This window comes from Felis catus, chromosome F2 (assembly GCF_018350175.1).
Source record: "Felis catus isolate Fca126 chromosome F2, F.catus_Fca126_mat1.0, whole genome shotgun sequence".
Taxonomy (NCBI): Eukaryota; Metazoa; Chordata; class Mammalia; order Carnivora; family Felidae; genus Felis; species Felis catus.
This window is the reverse complement of record NC_058385.1, coordinates 5,744,576-5,764,431: the sequence shown is the minus strand read 5'-3', so window position 1 is coordinate 5,764,431 and position 19,856 is coordinate 5,744,576. Positions and strand designations below refer to the sequence as shown.

At 42.1% G+C, this 19,856-nt stretch overlaps 1 long non-coding RNA gene across 1 annotated transcript; it reads left to right on the top strand.

Annotated features, from left to right (window-relative positions):
• The first annotated feature begins 8,434 nt into the window (after nucleotides 1-8,434).
• On the top strand, nucleotides 8,435-16,389 carry LOC109495969. The gene is made up of 2 exons (XR_002151697.3): nucleotides 8,435-9,076; nucleotides 16,258-16,389. It is a non-coding gene; the product is annotated as an uncharacterized LOC109495969 (long non-coding RNA).
• Nucleotides 16,390-19,856: the final 3,467 nt, after the last annotated feature.

Below are 19,856 nucleotides of genomic sequence, written 5' to 3'. Positions count from 1 at the left end.
AAGTTATTCTACAGTCCCATTATCTAAGCAATTATATTTTTCTCCCTAGATTACGTAAGTCATAATATTTTGTATATTATATGGACCAGGCATAAAATAATAGCCATCAGTAGGAAATTAGGGGCTACTACAATGAAATAAACAATGTTTATGCTCTTTACAATTTTTAACTTTGCACCTTTTCTTTTTCACTTTTACATTTTCAATTTGTTAAGCCCAGATTCCGTGTTCTTCGGGCTCTTCCTGAGTAGTAAAGAATTTATGTTTATTTAATTCTTTTATATTAAAAAAAACAACTGTCACATAATGAAGGAATTGTAAACTATCTATGAATCACATTTTATATTTATATATATTTTTATATTTATATATATAAATATTTATAAAATATAAATATATATTTATATATAAATATTTATATTTTATATTTATATATATTTATATTTATATTGCATGCTTAGATAGTACCATAGAAAAGATTATCAACTAGACAAAGTATGCATATTACCTGATTATTGATATGAGACTCTAAACTATATATTCTTCTGAAAATTTTAGGATATATTCAGTTCAGCATATTTACAGTGAAGACTGAATTTAAAAGGAGAGTTTAGTTCATAAATCATCATATTCGCCTATAGGAATCTTTCCACACACAAAAAAAGCATTAACATTATGGAAGATTTGAAATGATTTGTGTCATGCACTAAGAAATCTTTTGCCCTTTCCCCATCACCTACTTCTGTTGCACAAATTAACCAAGTCCACGTACACAGGCTCCTAATCAGCCTAAAATGAGGACAGGTCTGAAACCCTAGTGGTGAAACGCTTCCAAGAAAAGGGTTACTTTGCCTATCACTTTGTGCATTGTCTGTGCTAAGTACTCAATAGATGTGAATTTAATTGTATAAAAAGCCCTCAGCAATTATGAGAAAGCTATTACACCCGGTATTACGGTTCTCTTTATTATTGTATACCAATTAGAATACATATAAAGAACATGACAGAATAAAATCCAACTGTTTCCTGCCTGCAATCTACTATTAAAACTTCAATGAGGTGAAATTAACCACATCTATTTTCTCATTAAATTGCCATTTTATCTCACTAGTAGCAAATACTATTTTTTGTAATGTATGCTTTCTCTCATTTCCAAGTTGTACAAAAAGTTGCAGTACAATACAAGGCACCTATAACAATATCAAATACATTTATAGTATATATTTATAAATATTATATATATTTAATTCTGTCTACACACTAAAATTCCCATAGGCACATATTATGGGGATTCTTATGAAAAGCTTTGGAAATGGTAGCTCTTTAAATGTAGGTGGATAACTCTCTGAGGAAGTAATTCCAATTCTACACAGTATTCTTTAAACCTGATAGGGCAACTGCAAAGGTTTTCAAACAAAGCTTCTCTTCTGCCTTCTCTCTTTTTTAAAAAAAAAAAATTTAATGTTTATTTTTGAGAGAGAGAGAGAGAGAGAGAGACAGAGGGTGAGCAGGAGAGGGGCAGAGAGAGAGGGAGACCCAGAATCTGAATCAGGCTTCAGGCTCCGAGCTGTCAGCACAGAGCCCAACGCAAGGCTCGAACTCGCAAACCGAGAGATCATGACCTGAGCCGCAGTCAGATGCTTAACCGCCTGAGCCACCCAGGCACACCCTTTGCTTTCTGATGCATCCATATAGTTGCTCCAGAAGCCTACACAAGGTTCTGCCTTCATGGTTCACAAAGAAAATGGTTATTTTGACATCCACATTTTTTAAAGACAAATTTAACTAGATCCTAATTTGGATCTAGAAGTTTCTATAGCTTCTATGATTTGGAGAACGATTGCAACATCTAAGATTTCTTACTTTAACTTTTAGTCAACATAACTTTTAATGTTTGTCAAGTATAGAGTCAATGAAAATTCAGGGAAGAAATAGGATGAGTATGAATAGAGCTAGTAATTTGATGCTTAAGATTTGCCTTATTAAAATTTTGATGAAAACATCTGATTTCATATACCCTATTACAGGAGGAAGAAATTAAGGTTTTTGCCCGAATTTTCTTAGCAAAATCTCTGAAGGCATTTGTGAGCAGAGATTTTTGTCTTACTTCTTTATTACCCATTGGGTGTTACGTAATCCACATTGTCAGGTAAATAATTTAAATCTACTTAAATGGTTTCGTGAGATGGAAGCCAAATTTCTCTGGATTTATTTCCACTGCAATTATTTTTTAGATTATACTTATTCTTGTCACCTAAAGAAAATATAAACTTGTTCTAAGGCAAACCGATTAAATGAGCTTCTCATCCAAAATGGGCTTACACAGTTCAGTAGTTACACAGTTCAGTAGGTAAGAAATGGAAACACTGGTGGCGTGAGCTCTCTGAAGGCAGGGCCTTCTACCTCTTTCGTTTACTCTCGTAACCATAACAGCTTAGAACAAGGCTAGGAGTTGTTCAATAAGGGCACTAACCCCATCCTAATCATCTCCCAAATCACCTCCCAAAGTCCCCACCTCCAAACACCATCATTTTGGGGATTAGGTCAACATACAGATTTTGGAGGGACAAAAATATTCAATGTATAGCACAGATCTTTCTTCTCTAAGGGCAAGTGCCAAAGTTGAAGATTATGGTCAGATGCTATTAGGTTATATCATAAATAAGAAAATAATACGGATTCTCTCATAAAAGGCTGTTTTGTTATAACTTTCCAGGAAGCAAACATTCAGGTAATAAAGCAAATAAATGTAGATGTTTATAACATGTTTCATCAAATTAATCTGATAGATAGATAGATACATTATGTTATCATTAGATCATACCATGGCTCCCAGATCCACATGCCGAGCTTGATGATGATTGCAGAAGGTAAAGGAAACTTTGCAGATGTTTAACCAATAATTCCCAAAGACCAACTTTGACTTGTATCAGCTTTCCACACTTGATGGATGATATCATTCAGCTATGGGATTATTTAAAATATATTTTGAGGGGCGCCTGGGTGGCTCAGTCGGTTGAGCATCCGACTTTGGCTCAGGTCATGTTCTCACGGGTCGTGAGTTTGAGCCCCGCATCGGGCTCTGTGCTGACAGCTCAGAGCCTGGAGCCTCCTTCAGATTCTGTGTCTCCCTCTCTCTCTGCCCCTCCCCTGCTTGCACTCTGTGTCTCTCTCTCTTTCAAAAATAAACAAACATTAAAAATTTTTAAAAAATAAAAAATAAAATAAAATAAAATAAAATAAAATATATTTTGAGAATTCTCCATGAGGATTCTGTTTCACCGGACCTGAGAGATCCCAAGAATCTGTATTTTTATAAGCCTCGCAAATGATTCTGACAGTCAGCTAAGAGGGCAAAATGGCTTCATTTCTGTAGTTTTTGGGAAAAAACTAACACAAAAGCAGTAGAAAGAATAAATAAGCATGAAGTAAAGGAGTGGCAACTTGTAAAAATAAGAACGATAAATGAATAAAGAGAAAAAATAGGTGGGTAAGTTCTGATAAATATGAACATCTGATAGAAGAGTAGAGAAATACTTTTTAAATGCCATTTTTAAAATAAAACTTTTATTTTTTATATAGTGGGTGATGGGCTTCGAGGAGGGCACTTGTTGGCATGAGCACTGGGTGTTGTATGGAAACCAATTTGTCAATAGATTATATTTTTTAAGAAAGGAGCATTTATTCTTTACTTTTATCAGTAGTTTGGTATCTTAGCATATTTTAACGGCAACAACTTATGCTTATAAAATTGTGTCCAGGGAGGGTATCGCCCAGGAAAGGTGACCTTTTATTTGGAAACTGAATGGACACCTAGTGTCTGATAAACAATTTCAGGGATGTGACTAATACGTGTAATTAAAGCATTACTCAGCAGGCCGAGGGAGAGAAAAACCTAAAACTCTGAAATACAGCCATGTTGATTTAAGGTCTCACAGATTTAAAGTGCCTAAGAAAAAACACAAAATCTTGGAGGTGATTTTTGGAGAAAATCTGTTAGAGACAACACCAGCGCAAGGTCCCTGGGTAGCACCTGTTTGTTGACCCTGTTCCCCTGCCTCAGAGGGGCTGCTGCCCAGCCCTGGCAGACTACTGAGCTCCCCTTGGCCTCTCATGTTATGGGTACGCTGCCCCTCGCAGAGTCCTGGAGGAAATGATGATGGGGGGGGGGTTCCCCTCATGTGTTTCCCTTGTGTCCGATTAGCCGTGTATTTCCGTTGTCCAAAGCCTTGAAAATAGGTGTCCAGTTTTATAGATACTTCTAGCAAGAGGGCTAGTCACATACTGTGTCAATGGTCAGAAGCGGAAGTTCCCCCACCTCAAATAATTTGGGAGTTAGGTAGACTATAACTAATAAAATAAGAGAGTACAGATTAAAGTGGCCATCTATCCCCACTACTGGTTACCTCCAGCCAACACTGTCGCACGATACTCTTTCGTTGGTCATCAGTCACATCGTCATAGAAGGACCGACAGCATCATCTTCTCTAAGGTGTGAACAATCACGGATGATCAGTGGTCGATTTTACTTTCTTGGGCAGTTTCTCTAAAGTACCAGCCACACTTTTCTGTGTTCAATTAGCGTATGCTGTAGGAATGGCAATGTATGTGACGTGAGACGAAATGTCTTTTCTATTTCTTCTAACGCTAATGGTCCCATGAAATATGTTATATCAACTTAAATAAAAGAAGCCATGTACCCTAAAATGCTGCCGGGAAAAGAATCATGCATTCCAATGCTAAAACTATGATTTCTGGAGTATTCACATCACTGATTCCTACCATCAAATGTACACGGTTTGGAAAGATTATCAAACTGTAAACTTTTTTTAAAGCTTCCTGATCTGAAGAGAAGGCATGGAATAGTGAGGAAAAAAAAAAGATGACAATAATAAAGTAAGATCTAGTAAGATCTGTCCCCACGACAGCCCTTTCAGAATGCTCAGAGATTCAGATATTACGGTCCTTACGCGGCATGCGGTTGCCGCACAAAGGCACCTTTAAGACTTTCATGTGCTGTGGTGATCAACCTTGAGTGGTCTCGCATAGTTCGAGACTCAAAGACATTTCAAATTGTCCTCACTTGCTCTGTATTGCTAGTTTAAATTGTGGAGCGAAAGACCCCAGTTACTGAAGATGAAAGTTTTGTTTAGCTTTGGATTCACAATCGAGTTCAGCAGAACTCCTGTCAGGGGCAGGCACTACCATGGTCACCACCCCCTGCTTGCTCTCCTCAATGCCCACTGCATCTAGTTCTCTCCCCCCCCCCCCCCCGCTTGGATGGGGAGAAAGTGTGCTTCCCAGGCCCCTGGCGTCTATGTGGGTGAGCAATAGTTCTGTCAGATGATCCATTTGAAAGTAAAACCATGCGTATCTACACATATTGGGCTGTAGCACTAAGGAGTGGGGGCAGAGCCCTCTGTGCCCTCTGTTCTCCTGCAGTGCTGGCCATGGAAGAATATTCATCGTGAGGTAGAGATGCCACACATCAAAAGATCTTGAAAGCTGACCCGATGTGTGGAGGTCCACGGCCTTAAAGCCACCAAAAGAAACTCAAAGCAGATTGTAAGGAAGGAAACCTCGGCTGTGTTAAGCCACTGAATTTCAGGGTGCTTGTATTACAGCATAACCAACTATAGCCTCAGCGATAAAAATATTGGTGGCAAGAGCTGAAAGTTGCTCTCACAAGCGTCCCAAGGGGGTATGGCAAAGGCTTAGCAGTCAGAAGGCCGGAGGCCCTATCACGTAGTGAAAAGTTCTGGTGAAACTGAGAAACTTTAGGGGTGGATTGTGTATAGAAGGAACTTGCACTTCTAGGGAAGACATTGGAAACCATTTTAGTAGTACGGATAAAGTGCTTTGACTAGATATGGCACAATATTACATGAGAAACAGAAGCTCAGAAACAACGAGTTTACGAGCAGAAAGGAAGGGGAAAGAGTTGAGAGAGCCAACTGCTTCTTTACCCAAAATAGTATAAGATGGAGGGGGGGTACATTTTGAGGATCAGAATCCCACGAAAACTTAGTCTTAGAGAAAGAGCAAACGAAAGCTATGACTTCTTACACATCGTAAAATTTCACAACGGATGAACGTGCCTCAGTAGAAAGAGCAAACGGGGTATAGAAACCAGGGCTTTCGTGACAGCCTCTTGGTAATGGTCACCAGACATCACATGGGGAGGCTTGGCCTTCACCTCCACCCAGCAATAGCAAAGCACCTCCCTCTTCCCTGGGATAGCGCCAGAGGAGGCCTAGTGAGGAGTCAAGATTTTTACCATCACCCAGAGGTAATAGGCCACCTTCTCTGGGGACGTCAGTGGAGACCACATAGGCAAACACAACTCCTACCCCACTCAGCGGTAACCAGGAGACCCCCTACCCGCTTTGGTGTCAATGGAGGCCAAGTGGGGCAACAGACTTCCACCTCCACCTGGCAGGATTTAAATAATATCCAGAGACTCATTACGTAATAGGAAGAAAAAAAAAAAAAAGTCAAGCTTTCAATAGAAAATTACTTTCATACCAAGAACCAAGAAAATCTCAAACTGAAACAATGAAAGACAATAAATGAAAGCCAACGCCAAAAAGGCAGAGATATTAGAATTATCTTACAAAGATAAAAGCAGCAATGTTAAAAACAGCTCAGTGACCAATCGCAGAACACTTGAAACAACTGAAAAACAGAAAGCCTCAGCAAAGACAAAGGACCAAGTGGGACTTTCGGAACTGATATAAGTACAGTAGCTGGAATGAAAAGCTTAGTTGAGGGCTCAATGACAGAAAGGAGGGGGCAGAGGAAGGCATCGGTGCACTGAAAAGCGAAAAAATAGGAACTATTCTAATCAGAACAAAAGAAGGAAAACGGGCTGAACGAACAACTGTCCTCTTATCTCAGAAGGAGAGAAGAAAAAGGGTGGGGCTGAAAAAGTCCTCAATCATTCAACAAAGACATAAATCTACAGTCAAGAGGCTGCGTGAACTCCAAAAAGGACAAATCCAAAGAAAACTGTGTCAAGAGGCATCATGATTAAGCTTCTGAAACTAAAGACAAAAATGAAACTCTCTAAAGCAGCAAGAGAGAAAAGGACCCCTTAGTGCAGGGGAAAAATAACGTGAATGACCATGAATTCCTCAGAGGTCATGGAGGCCAGACGGAAGTGGCTAATAGAAAGCAACTCTAACAACTCACTTCAGCCCTTCAGGGAGAGCACGGGACTGGTGTCGCTTCAGCCCTGCAGACGTCCCTGGACCAAAACCTAACCCTAGCTAAGGCTGTCTCCCGATGGGGACCCAGTCCCTAAGTCTGAGAACACCGCACACATGGGGCCCAGAAGCGGTGCAGGATTACTCGGCATGGAAGATGGAACATCACTATGTCATTTCCAAAGCCCTGAAGGAAAAGAATGGCCAATCTACATCCTGTATGCAGGGGAAACATCCTCAAGGAATGAAGGAGAAACTGAGACATTCTCAAATGGAGCAAAACTAAGAGAATTTATTGCCAGCAGATATATCTTAAAAGGGTGGCTCATATTGAAAAGATATATGCATCCCTGTTTGTTGCAGAACCATTTATAATGGTCAGCATACAGAAGCAACACAAGTGTCCATCCACAGATGAATGGACAAAGAAGATGTGGTGTGAAGGATATATATATATATATATATATATATACACACACACACACACATATACAACTGAGTACTACTCAGCCATAAGGAAGAATGAAATCTTGCCATATCTTGCCATTTGCAGCGATATGGATGATCTGGAGGGTATTATGCTAAGCGAAATAAGTGTGTCAGAGAAAGACAAATACCATATGATTTCACTAATACGTGGCATTTAAGAAACAAAACAAATGAACAAACAAAGAAAAAAAGAGAGAAACAAAACAAAACACCCCAGACTCTTAAATACAGAGAACACACTGGTGGCTGGCTGCCAGAGAGGAGGTGGGTGGCAGGATGGTGACATAAAGGAGATTAAGAATACACTTGTCTTGATGAGCAGCACTGAGAAACGTATGCACTTGTTGAATCACTACATGATACAACTGAAACTAAGCATAACACTGCATGTGAACTATACTTGAGTAATAATAATAATATTAAAGAACAAGGCAAGGGCATGTGCAAGAAACCAAAGAGAGGCACGCTGCCACGGCCACAGGGGCACCAGCTGTATACCCTCTTGGTCCCCCGCACGGTCTTGATGGATTGCCCAAAGGATTTACATCGTTATGATCCTTCTGTTCTCATACTTGAAGTCGATGGACCTGGCGAGAAACCATAGGTTATTCCGGGATGTAGAGAGGAAGGGGTCAGAGAAAATGTGACAAGATGTTAAGTAGGACTTTTGTTATCCTGGGGCCCAAATATAGGAAACAAAGAGGCACTATGACCTCATATTCTAAACTAGAAAGCATTCAGACACTGTTGCCAGGGGAGGTAGAATCTGCCTTCCCATAGCTATCCCGCCAACGCCACCACCCCCAGGAGCGGGAAGGGATGGAATAAAGGCCTACTTACTATCTTTGGCCCAGCAGGAGGTGAGAGGGTTCTTGAGGAAGACTTCAAGAAAATCGTTGCAGAGTTTGGAGGTGCTCCTTCCGAAGGAGAATTCCCATCTCACTCGCTGGCTTAGTATCTTCTTAGACAGCAGACTTTTTGACCTGCCCTTTACCTACCCAAACAGTGACCTAGGAGAACTAGAGGCAAACCGGGGGGAGGAGAGAGGGACCCCACTGCCCAGCTGCAGCACCACCACGTAGCCCTGCAAAGGATTCCAGGACACGTTATGGAAAATCACCAAGCTTGAGCTCTTTGCCGTTGTCCCCGAGGGCAAGCTGTAAAGCAGAAATCCGACAGCGAGAAGCTTGGGTCTCCTGAAGGAGTGGCCTCTGGACAAGTCGGGAACCGGAAGCATCAGAGAAGAGAAGGGAACCGGAAGATCCAGAGCAGAGACATGTGCAGGCAGAGGCTTCTGCTGTGTCCCTGGAAGACTCACATGGACAGTCTGGAAGAAAGCCAACATCGGGACCCCTGACACACAGCCCAAAGTCAGAAAGGTGGTAAGTACCCGATTCAGACAAAGGCAATTTCCTCCAGGGTCTGCACTTTGCTAAATGAGTGAGTGAGTGAGTGAAGGCATGAATGACTAAATAATTGAAACTTGAGAAGGACAGTCAGGGGTCTGCCGGTGCTCTGTACCAGGGTGTGCTAGGCCGGGGCTGCCCAAGCCTCTTCGTCAAGCACGTGTGCCTGGGTCATGGAGGTTAGACTTTCCTTCTCTCTCTCCAAGATGTAAGGAGAGCAACTACTGAGTTTAGATTTGACCAGACAGGGGCCGCGATATTAAGTCACTTCACAGACTCAAAGCTCTCCTGTGATGAAAATGGCGGCCATCCATCCTGCTGCCATTTTCCCATGTGGCCCTCAGGTCCTTCGTGTGGTAGCCCTGGAGTTTCTAATCTTTGAGTAGCTTAATTAGCCAATTAGCCAAACTCTCATCTTTGACCTTCTAATCTTCCTGCGTTGCAACTCCGGCACCTTACCCACAGGCCTTTAATTTCCCGTGTTGACATGCTACTGACTGAAACTGGTTTTTTTCCTGATGGATACATCCACCAACGTCTCCCACTGGTGGTCAACTCTCCTCTGTCTGGCCACCAACTGTGATAAAGAACTCACTCCTTCCCTATCAGCTCACTTCATCTTTGGAAATGGCTGGCTCCATACATTTTTCTTATATTACATGAAAATCCTTCTGCATCATCTGTTGTTCACTATTTTGCAGTTGTAGAAGCAAATACTTTTTTTTAATTGTATTTTTTATTTTTTAAAATTTACATCCAAGTCAGTTAGCATCTAGTGCCACAATGATTTCAGGAGTAGATTCCTTGGTGCCCCTTCCCCGTTGAGCCCATCCCCCCTGCCACAACCCCTCCAGTAACCCTCTGTTTGTTCTCCATATTTAAGAGTCTCTTCCGTTCTGTCCCCCTCCCTGTTTTTAGGTTATTTTTGTTTCCCTTCCCTTATGTTCATGTGTTTTGCCTCTTAAAGTCCTCCTCTGAGTGAAGTCATATGATTTTTGTCTTTCTCTGACTGACCAATTTCACTTAGCATAATACCCTCCAGTTCTATCCATGTAGTTGCAAATGGCAAGATTTCATTCTTTTTGATTGCCGAGTAATACTCCATTGTGTATATATACCACATCTTCTTTATCCATTCATCCATCGATGGACATTTGGGCTCTTTCCATACTTTGGCTATTGTCGATAGTGCTGCTATAAACATGGGGGACTTTACTTTTTATTTATTTTCTTTTTTTTTTTTTGAAGTGTCTAATAATAGAAGCAAATATTTTAAGTACTTAAATGCTTAAAGAAGGCAAATCCCCACCTCATGAGTCATTTCCTTTCCAGAGCAAACATCTCAAATTTGGAAGAATAAACATGGACTTTGCCTCTTTCACTATTGAGATAACTGCCATTTTTAATAAGCGCCCTTGACTGTATCTCCCTTAACGTGTGGTACCCAAAAGTGAATGCCTTCTTCCAGTTGGGCCTTGACCACCCAGGATAGAATATGGCTACCATTCCTTAAAGCATAAAATTATTCAGGGCACCTGTGTGGCTCAGGTGGTTAAGTGTCTAACTTCAGCTCAGGTCATGATCTCACAGTTTGTGAGCTCTAGCCCCATGTTAGGCTCTGTGCTGACAGCTCAGAGCCTAGAGCCTGCTTCCGATTCTGTGTGTGTGTCTCTCTCTCTCTGCCCCTCTCCTGCTCATGCTCTGTCACTCTCCATCTCTCAAAAATAAATAAATATATTTTTAAAAAACTTTTAAAAAAAGAATAAAATTTCTTGCCTTAGCAATTAGAAGGATTATCTTGAACGGAGACTCACATCATAACTTAGCTCTTTGAAAATGGCATCCAGAAATCTCCCTGAGGTTCACTGTAAGTCTAGAAGATGGTCAGCTTTCATATATTGTGTTAATCTGCTGGGGCCACCATCACAAAATGCCAGAGACAGCGGCCTAAGGAGCAGAAATTTCTTTTCTCACAGCTCTGGAAGCTAAAAGTTCAATATCTAGATGTCCTCAGGGTTGGTTTCTTCTGAGGCCTTTCATCATGGGTTGCAGATGGCCATCCTTCCCCTGTGTCTTCACACAGTCTTTTCTCTGTACCTGTCTGTGTTCTAATCTCTTCTTATAAGCACTTCAGTCATATTAGGGCCCACTCTAATGACCTTATTTTGCCTTAATTACCGCTTTAAAGACTGTCTCCAAATTCAGTCACAAAATAAGGTACTGGACATATTAATCGGAGACTGGGGACACAATTCAGCCTATAAAGTATCCAGAGGGGCGCCTGGGTGGTTGAGCCGGTTAAGCGGCCGACTTCGGCTCAGATCATGATCTCGAGGTCCGTGAGTTCGAGCCTCGCGTCAGGCTCTGTGCTGACAGCTCGGAGCCTGGAGCCCGTTTCAGATTCTGTGTCTCCCTCTCTCTCTGACCCTCCCCTGTTTATGCTCTGTCTCTCTCTGTGTCAAAAATAAATAAACGTTAAAAAAAAAATTAAAGTATCCAGAAATCCCTCTGGGTTTCATTGTGATAAGTCTAGAACATGGAGTATGGGGGAAGGGAGAGGGAAGTAATATCCTCAGACGTAAATATTAAAGAGTAAGGATAGGAGCTCAGATTTTGTTCCTGCTCTTTTCTCCTCCTTCATCAACTCCCAGCATCCTTCAGACAAGCAACTGGCAGGCGACTGGTCATGCCAAGGCTTCAACAGCAGGACTCCAGCTTGGGGAGCAGAGGAAGGAAGGCCCTTCTGGCTACAGTGGTGCAATTTTTCTTTTCAACCCTTTGGCTACAACCAAGCGAGCGGAAGATCATTTGAAACCTCCGAGTGTTTTGTCACTCTCTGGTACAGGCCCACGATGTACCGTGTAATGACAGCACCAATTGTCAGCGGCTTTGAGGGAATGCTTCCCTCTATCTCGAATGTCACTTTTCGAAGTGACTTGTGGTTATCAACATAGCAAACTCTGTGCCCAAGGAACTGACAAACCGAGCAAGAGAATCTGATGAGTCGCTGCCTCTTTCCTACAATCTGACTTTTATGATCTCTAATCCACTTTTTGATCCAGAAAACAGCTGCTTCCTCCTTTTAGTGTGTCAGTGCTTAATCGGATTCTTCAGCCGCAGTAGAAAGAAAACAGTAACGTGGTTGGAAGAGAATGAGCTAAAAGTAGAAACATCCGTCTAGCAGTGCAGCTCAAAGTATAGATTTGGGGGGACAGGCAGACTTGGGAGCCAGTCCCAACACTGGTCTCACCAGATGTGACATGGGGGAAAGCGATCAAACACTACCGTGCCTCAGTTCCCTCCTCCTTTTGTATTTTTTTAAAATTTTTTTAAAGGTTTATTCATTTTTTAGAGACAGAGACAGACTATGAGCGGGGGAGGGGCAGAGAGAGGGAGACACGGAATCCAAAGCAGGCTCCAGGCTCCGAGCTGTCAGCACAGGGCCCGACGCGGGGCTCGAACCCACAAACTAGGACATCATGACCTGAGCCGAAATGGGACACTTAACCGACCGAGCCACTCAGGCCCCTCTACGCTGGCATTTTCTAGGTTATACAGTGCTCTACTCTTCTTCCTTTAAATCACATGTTCTTAAAAGCTTAAAAAGAAATAAAAATCATTTTGTGAGGGCTAAATTAAATGGTGAAATGCGTATGCGTGAAAATGTTCTACCCAAATACTTGCTTCTATCTGCTTTACCCAAAAGTGGTACAAATAAGTAATCCAAAGCACATTTGCAACATTGTGCAGATTTCTAAATGCACTGGCAAATGTGCATCGTTTCTCCTTATTTCACTTTATCTATCCCTTATTTCACTACTAAATGCCTAAAGGGCAGGTTAGCATTGAGAGTCTGGTGAAATCGTCAGCAACATATGTATTTCTGTGTATTCACATATGATCACACGGTTGTAGGCTTGGCAAGTGATTTCATGGTTTAAAAATTTACCTTGGCAGAGAAGCAAGTGGAGCTGACATCTTGGTTTCGAACGTCATTAGCAAAATGCATCGACTATGATTCACACGGAAACATATTTAAATTCTTACGTCTACCTGCGAGAAATTCCATGCCTCTGAAGGTTCTCGAGGGTGCGGGGTTCAATAGCTTCTGGCTGTTTGGTCTGTGGGTCCGCCTTTTCTGTATAATTACTGCCATTTCTCTGAAGGTTACAAAGGGGAGAAACAAGTTCTTAAACATAAAGTTAATGGGTCTGTCTTCTGGGCCTCCAGAAGGAAATTGGGAGCGTGTCAGTTTAATGGCAATCTACCTGTCCTGTACAAGGACAGCTAAGGTAATGTGCTTGCTTCATCAGACAGGCATCCCACTGGTTAGCCACTGACCTTCTGAACAGCTTTGAAGCAATCAGGGAGAATATATCAAGCAGCATTTTTATCTTTGATCCATTAAGTGACTACATTTAAGCATTCAAGCCCACATCCTGACATTTACCTTAAAGGTGTTGCCTCCCAAATCCCGTCATTAATTCCATCAAAAGCTGCTTTAAAGCGCTTATTTTAATGGGCACATTTTGGCCCTGCATCCCCAGCACATAAGGGTTTCAAGTGACTCATCGGTGAAAAAAGGGGAAAGGAAACCTGTCTTCTCCTTTCTAATTTCACCCAAGTCAGCCATCGTTTATGGAGCACGCACTCTATCGTAGCCACTGGCTTAGGTAAGTTTCTCTCTCTTTTTTGCGTTGAGGTATAAGGGACATGTAACATCATACTAGTTTCAGGCGTACAAAATAACGATTCAATATTTGTATACGCGGTGAAATGATCACCACAATGACCAACCTTCACCACCACACATAGTTGCAAATGTCTTTTCCTTGTGAGGACAACGTGTAAGATCTACTCTGTTGGCAACTTTGAGGCATCTCCTGAGTATCTCACCAGGCAGGCTCCTCCTGTGTTCCCACAGAAGCGTTCTCCTTTCTCTGTTCTTAACTGGATGAAACCACCACTTAACTGATCGTGGTTTGCTTCACTCCCCCACCCCTCTCCATCTAGATCCAATCAGCTATCAAGACGTGTTGGTCTCTTCCAATGCCTGGCCTTTCCAACCCACGATCCATTTGCAGGCCTGCTCTGTTACCACAGCGTTGTTACCATTCCGTCTGCCATCAGACTCGTCCTGCTCAGTTCTGGCCTTCACACAAGTCCCGGACTGCTGTGCCCTCCAGCCACCTTTCTGGGGGCCAGCACCCGCTACTATGTCAAGGCCACAACGCCTCCTTGGCACGGACTCAACCCATTACTCGTGTTATTGCACTGCCTCCACGCTCACTTGACGTACCTACACTATTCAAGGTTGGGAATGTTATGGTGAACTAAATATCTACACAGAGGTTAGAGTTTAGTGGACTCTTCTAAAAAAATCCCATCTCTTCCTTCCAAGTCTAGATGAGTTTTACGGATTGTTAGACATCGCCTTCTCGGAAGAGACTTCTCCTGACCCACCGGGATCCCCAACTCCCACCTGCGTCCCACCTGTCTCTCCCCCCACCTCCCCCTCTGTGCTGCATGCGTGAATGAATAGATCTGCTCTCAGAGCCCTTATCGTCCATGGGAGGAGAGAAGAAATACATAAAAAATATATGATGTATATGTCCCCATAAAAATGCAGAGAGCAGTCGGGGAAACAAAGTGTCTGTACCCTACAAAAGAGAGAGATTACTTCCAGAAACATTTCCTGAGCACCTGGTGAGAACCAACCGCACTTGGAGATGAGGGGAGGAAGTGACCCACCACCGTTTGAGGGAATCAGAATCCCATGGCATTTGCACTGGGGAGACTTTCTGTGAGGGAAGCGAGAGCTTTCTAAGCTGGAGTTTGGGCCACATAGTACAGAACGCTGTGCTGGGCAATGCGGATTTCACGTGTTAACATAAACAGTCAATTAATACCTATTTTATGTGTAATATGTATTATATGTTGTATTCTTACAATTAAGTTAGAGAAGAGGAAATGTTCTTAGAAAAATCATAAGGAAAATACATTTACAATATGGTTCTCTATTTATTAGGAAACAAATCCACGTATAAGCGGACGTGCGCAGTTCAAACGGGGGCTGCTCAAGGGTCAACTGTGTATGTTGCTAGTTAGTATCGGTTTCTACCTTCCAATCCCAGTGTGAGCGGGGAGCTTCTTGAGGGCAGGGACCCAGACCTGTGTTAGCAACTTTGTGTCCTCAACACCCAGCAGAGTCCAGAGTTCCCAATGAACACTCAAGGACAGTTGTGAATTAATAGATTAGCCATCAATCACTTTTATACTCTATCCTCACTGGAAAAAAAAAAAAAGATCACTTAATAATCATGTAACCTTTGGAATCCCAGCCCATTTTCCTTTTATGTTTACTAAGAAGAAATATACTTAGAAGAATTGTAAATCATTGCTTCCCCCCCCCCCCAACAATCCCATCTAACATTTTTAGAGGATTGTCACATTGTTTTGTGGATTTCTTGACTCCATAAATTAAGTCACTGGAGCACAGGTGCACTCCTTCATGTGTAGACTCCAACGCTCAACATTTTTCAACTGTCTTGGAAAGAAGTATAAAACATTGACAAACTGCCCTGACATGTATCCATCTGCCTGATTTTCAAGCACAAAGCAAGACAAATGACTTTAATTTTTTTCTGCTGGCCTAGTAGGGGTTGGTACCTGCGTTGGAAAAGTTGATGTTTGATATCTGTCTAACTGCACAGTTCCGGTTATTTTTAGGCATTTTTATTTGAATGACTGAGGTCACTGCCAATTCACGACAAAATACCAACCTGCTGATTTTTCTCTTTATATCTTTCTTTCTTCCCCCACATCTCTCTTATGGGTGGTAAGAATCTATTCTTACTCTTAGACTTTCAGGATAATTCCTAGTTCCGGAGCTGTGCTGGGGGAGGATTGTTTCTAAAATGCCTTGTAGTCTCCCTCTCCTTTTTGTCACTGTTCATCCTATGTTTCTGCAGCTTAATGCCTCTGTGTGCATGCCCTCTCAACAATGCAATAATTTCCTGCCTTGTGTGATGGGAGCAGCTACGACAAGGCATCAAAATACCAAGAGCTAGGAAAAAGTTGATAAGCCCTTAAAATTGTGACCGTCTGATCCGAAACTATTCTTTGCTCTTGTTACATACTGCTCTCTCCTTCCACAGAAAAGCAAGTGCCGTCATGCACAATTACATCAGTTCGGCTTCAGAATAAAACAACAACAACAATCCTGTGTGCTGTTTGGGGTTCGCCAGAATAAAAGTTATGTGAAATGAACAAAGCGAATCACCATCCAATCCGTTGCTGTTGTGTTTCTTATTTAGGTGAATAGGCTGCCTAGACTGAATCTTAATTGGAGATGCGGCTTATCGAAGTAAATGGAATTTCATATTTGGAATGGTTTGATTAACCACGTTGATCGTTATTGCAAAAAATAAACGTGCCCTTAAAGTCATCAAAATTGTTACTTTTAACCATTAATACTAAGTGCGTCTACGTTTTCAGACCGTACAACGTTCTTCGGTTGAGGAATGTTAACCTGCTCAGATCTGTGTACGAGGCTGCAGCACCCACCTCCGAAAAGGGACATTCTCCAGCCAAGTGACTCTTTCAACTCTTTTCCACGGCAGTCAAGAAGACATAGCAGATTCGCCTCTTGTGTTTCACTTGTAGCCATTCATCCCGTGATCTCTGCGACCATGGATCGTACACGTGTAGAGGACGCTGAGGTTGAGGGGGAAAACACTCCCCAACAGTCATATGGAAACATACAGAGGCAGCGACGGAGCCCAGGGTGCCTCATCTCCCACCCTGGACCCTGGATGTGTGTTTGCCTCACCTCGGGAGATGCTCAGACCTCCCCCTCCCCAGACCAAATGGTGAAATCTCTGAGAACGAGCCCAGGGATCTGTATCAGTTAAGCTCCCAAAGTGATTCTGACGCTCGGAAAGGTCTGAGAACCACTGACACACCTGCATTTCTTATCAGAAGGTCTGCTTTCTTTCATATTAAAAAAAAAAAAATCTATTTTCATTAAGAGTAGTGCCAAACAGGGGCCCCTGGGTGGCTCAGTCGGTTAAGCGTCCGACTCTTGGTGTCAGCTCAAGTCATGATCTCACAGTTTCGTGGGATCGAGCCCCGCATCGGGCTTGTGCTGGCAATACAGAGCCTCCTTGGAATTCTCTCTCTCCCCTTCCCTCTCTTGCACTGTCTCTGTCTCTCTCAAAATAAATAGATGGATTAAAAACGAAGAGGAAGAAATAGTGCCAAATGCTGCTGCTGCTGTTTTGGGATTTTGTTGTTGTTGTTGTTGTTGTTGTTTTTCCTTTTAACATATTGGTAACACCCCACTAGCTCTGTTCTTGTCTTTCTTCCAGGGAACTAAAATGATGAGTCCAAATTTTGGGCAGCTTGGTACAGCTTACCATTTGTTTCGACTGTCATGTACAAATAAAATAAGCAACAAGGCACTTTATGCAAAAAGAAACTCGAAGTCACCCGTAAAGTACTCACTTTTTTCAGTGACGTTATTGAGTGCCTACTGTGTACTATGCCCTTAGCACATATTAGTGAACACTGCATGCAATCATGGCCCTGTCCTCAGGGATTCTTCTGTTGTTGCTGTGGTTGACAGAAGGACGAGTAAACAATAACAATAGCTAATACTTATTGAGTGTGTAACTGTTCTAAGCGTTTTTTCTACATTGTATTGTCTGATCGTCTCAGCGACCCTGAAAGGTGAGCATTACAATTGTGCCCGTTTTGCAAAGAGTAAACTGAAGTGAGATAAATTTCCCTACTCCTGTTGTCCGCAGTCCCGGATTACAGACTCCAGAGGGGACAAGTGCATAGCATTTACAGAAGCGTGTCTGCTTTTAAAGACCAAGCTTTGCTCAAGAATTTACAATAAACTGGGACAAGTCTTTAGAAGTGCTTACCATCACCCAGTAAGCCCCACTCAAATAAAGGAATGTCAGAGTCGGGGGGCGGGGGGAGTGAACTAATCACTTTAACTTACACTTATTTAAAGTCTTCTCACTAAGGGCGCCTGGGTGGCTCAGTCGGTTGGGCATCAGACTTGAGCTGAGGTCATGATCTCACAGTTGAGTTTCAGCCCCACACTGGGCTTGCTGAAGCTGTCAGCACACAGTCTGCTTTGGATCCTCAGTTCCCCTCGCTCTCTGCCCTTCCCCCACTCGCGCTCTCTATAAATAAATAAATAGATAGATAGATAAAGTCTTCTTACTAAAAGTTGTGTTTCAGTTACCAAAGTAACTAAAAAGATAAAACAGTTATTTTTCTCCCACTGGAGTCATTTCCATATAAAATTCAAAATGGCCAGGTGATGACCCAAATAACGCGTCACCTGCACAAACAGTTGCACGGCCACATTTTGATCAGACTGAGTACCTCTGAATGCTTTCTGGAAGCTCTGGCACATTTGGCGAGATCACTCTCCCGACTCATTCACAACCATCCATCAAGTACTGTCTGTGCGCCTTGCACGTCAGGTACTGGAGATGGGGGAGGGAGGAAGTCCAGCCTGGACATATACTTACCTATGTGTATGTGATGGCAGTGTTGACAGAAGCTTCTAAGAGGAATAAGGCAGGGCAAGGTGATACACAGTGCTGGGAGAGCCAAGAGAGGTTCTTTTTTTTTTTTTTAATTTTTTTTAACGTTTATTTATTTTTGAGACAGAGAGAGACAGAGCATGAATGGGGAGGGTCAGAGAGAGACGGAGACACAGAATCCGAAACAGGCTCCAGGCTCTGATCCATCAGCCCAGAGCCCGATGGGGCTCGAACTCACGAACCGCGAGATCATGACCTGAGCTGAAGTCGGCCGCTTAACCGACTGAGCCACCCAGGCGCCCCGAGAGGTTCTTAATGTGAAGGACAGACAGAGAGAAAGTCTAATGAGATGCCATAAAACAAAGTCATACAAGAAGGGGAGGGACAAGTCCTAAGGGCTGATTGAACCAGGAATCAAAACTCTCCCAACAAAGAAAAGCCCAGAAACTGTCTCCCTGGCAAATTCTACCCAATGTTTAAAGAATCAACACCAGTTGTTTTCAACATCTTCCAAAAAATTAAAAAGGAGAAAACATTCCCTAACATCTTAGGAGGCCAGAATCACCCTGATACCAAAGGCAGACAGAGGCATCATTAAGTAAAGGATTATGTAACAATATCCCTGTGAATATAGGTTTTAAAAATCCTCAACAAAATACCAGAAAACTGAATTAGCAGTACATAAAACTATTACTCATGATGAGGAAATCAGATTTTTTCCAGAAAGGTAAGGTTGACTGAACAGCCAAAAGTTAATTAATGTAGTATACCATATCAAAAAACCAAAACTCACTTGATCATCTCAATAGATGCAGAAAAAGAACTTGATGAAATCCAACACCTGTTTATGATTTAAAAAAAAAAAAATTCAACAAACTACAAATAGAAAGGAACATTCTCAATCCGATAAAGTCCATCCACAAGAATGTCACAGCAGACTTCACACTTAATGGGAAATATTGAATGCTTTCCCCCTAAGATAAGTAACACAATAAGGATGTTTGCTGTTGCAACTCTATTCAACATTCTATTGGAGATTCTAGCCATGGCAATTAGGTAAGAAAATGAAATAAAAGACACCTAGACTACATAGAAAGAAGTAAAACTATTTCTGTTGGCAGATGGCATTATCCTAATATAGAAAATCCTAAGAAATTCACTTAGAACAAGAAAAAACGAGTGCAAGAAAG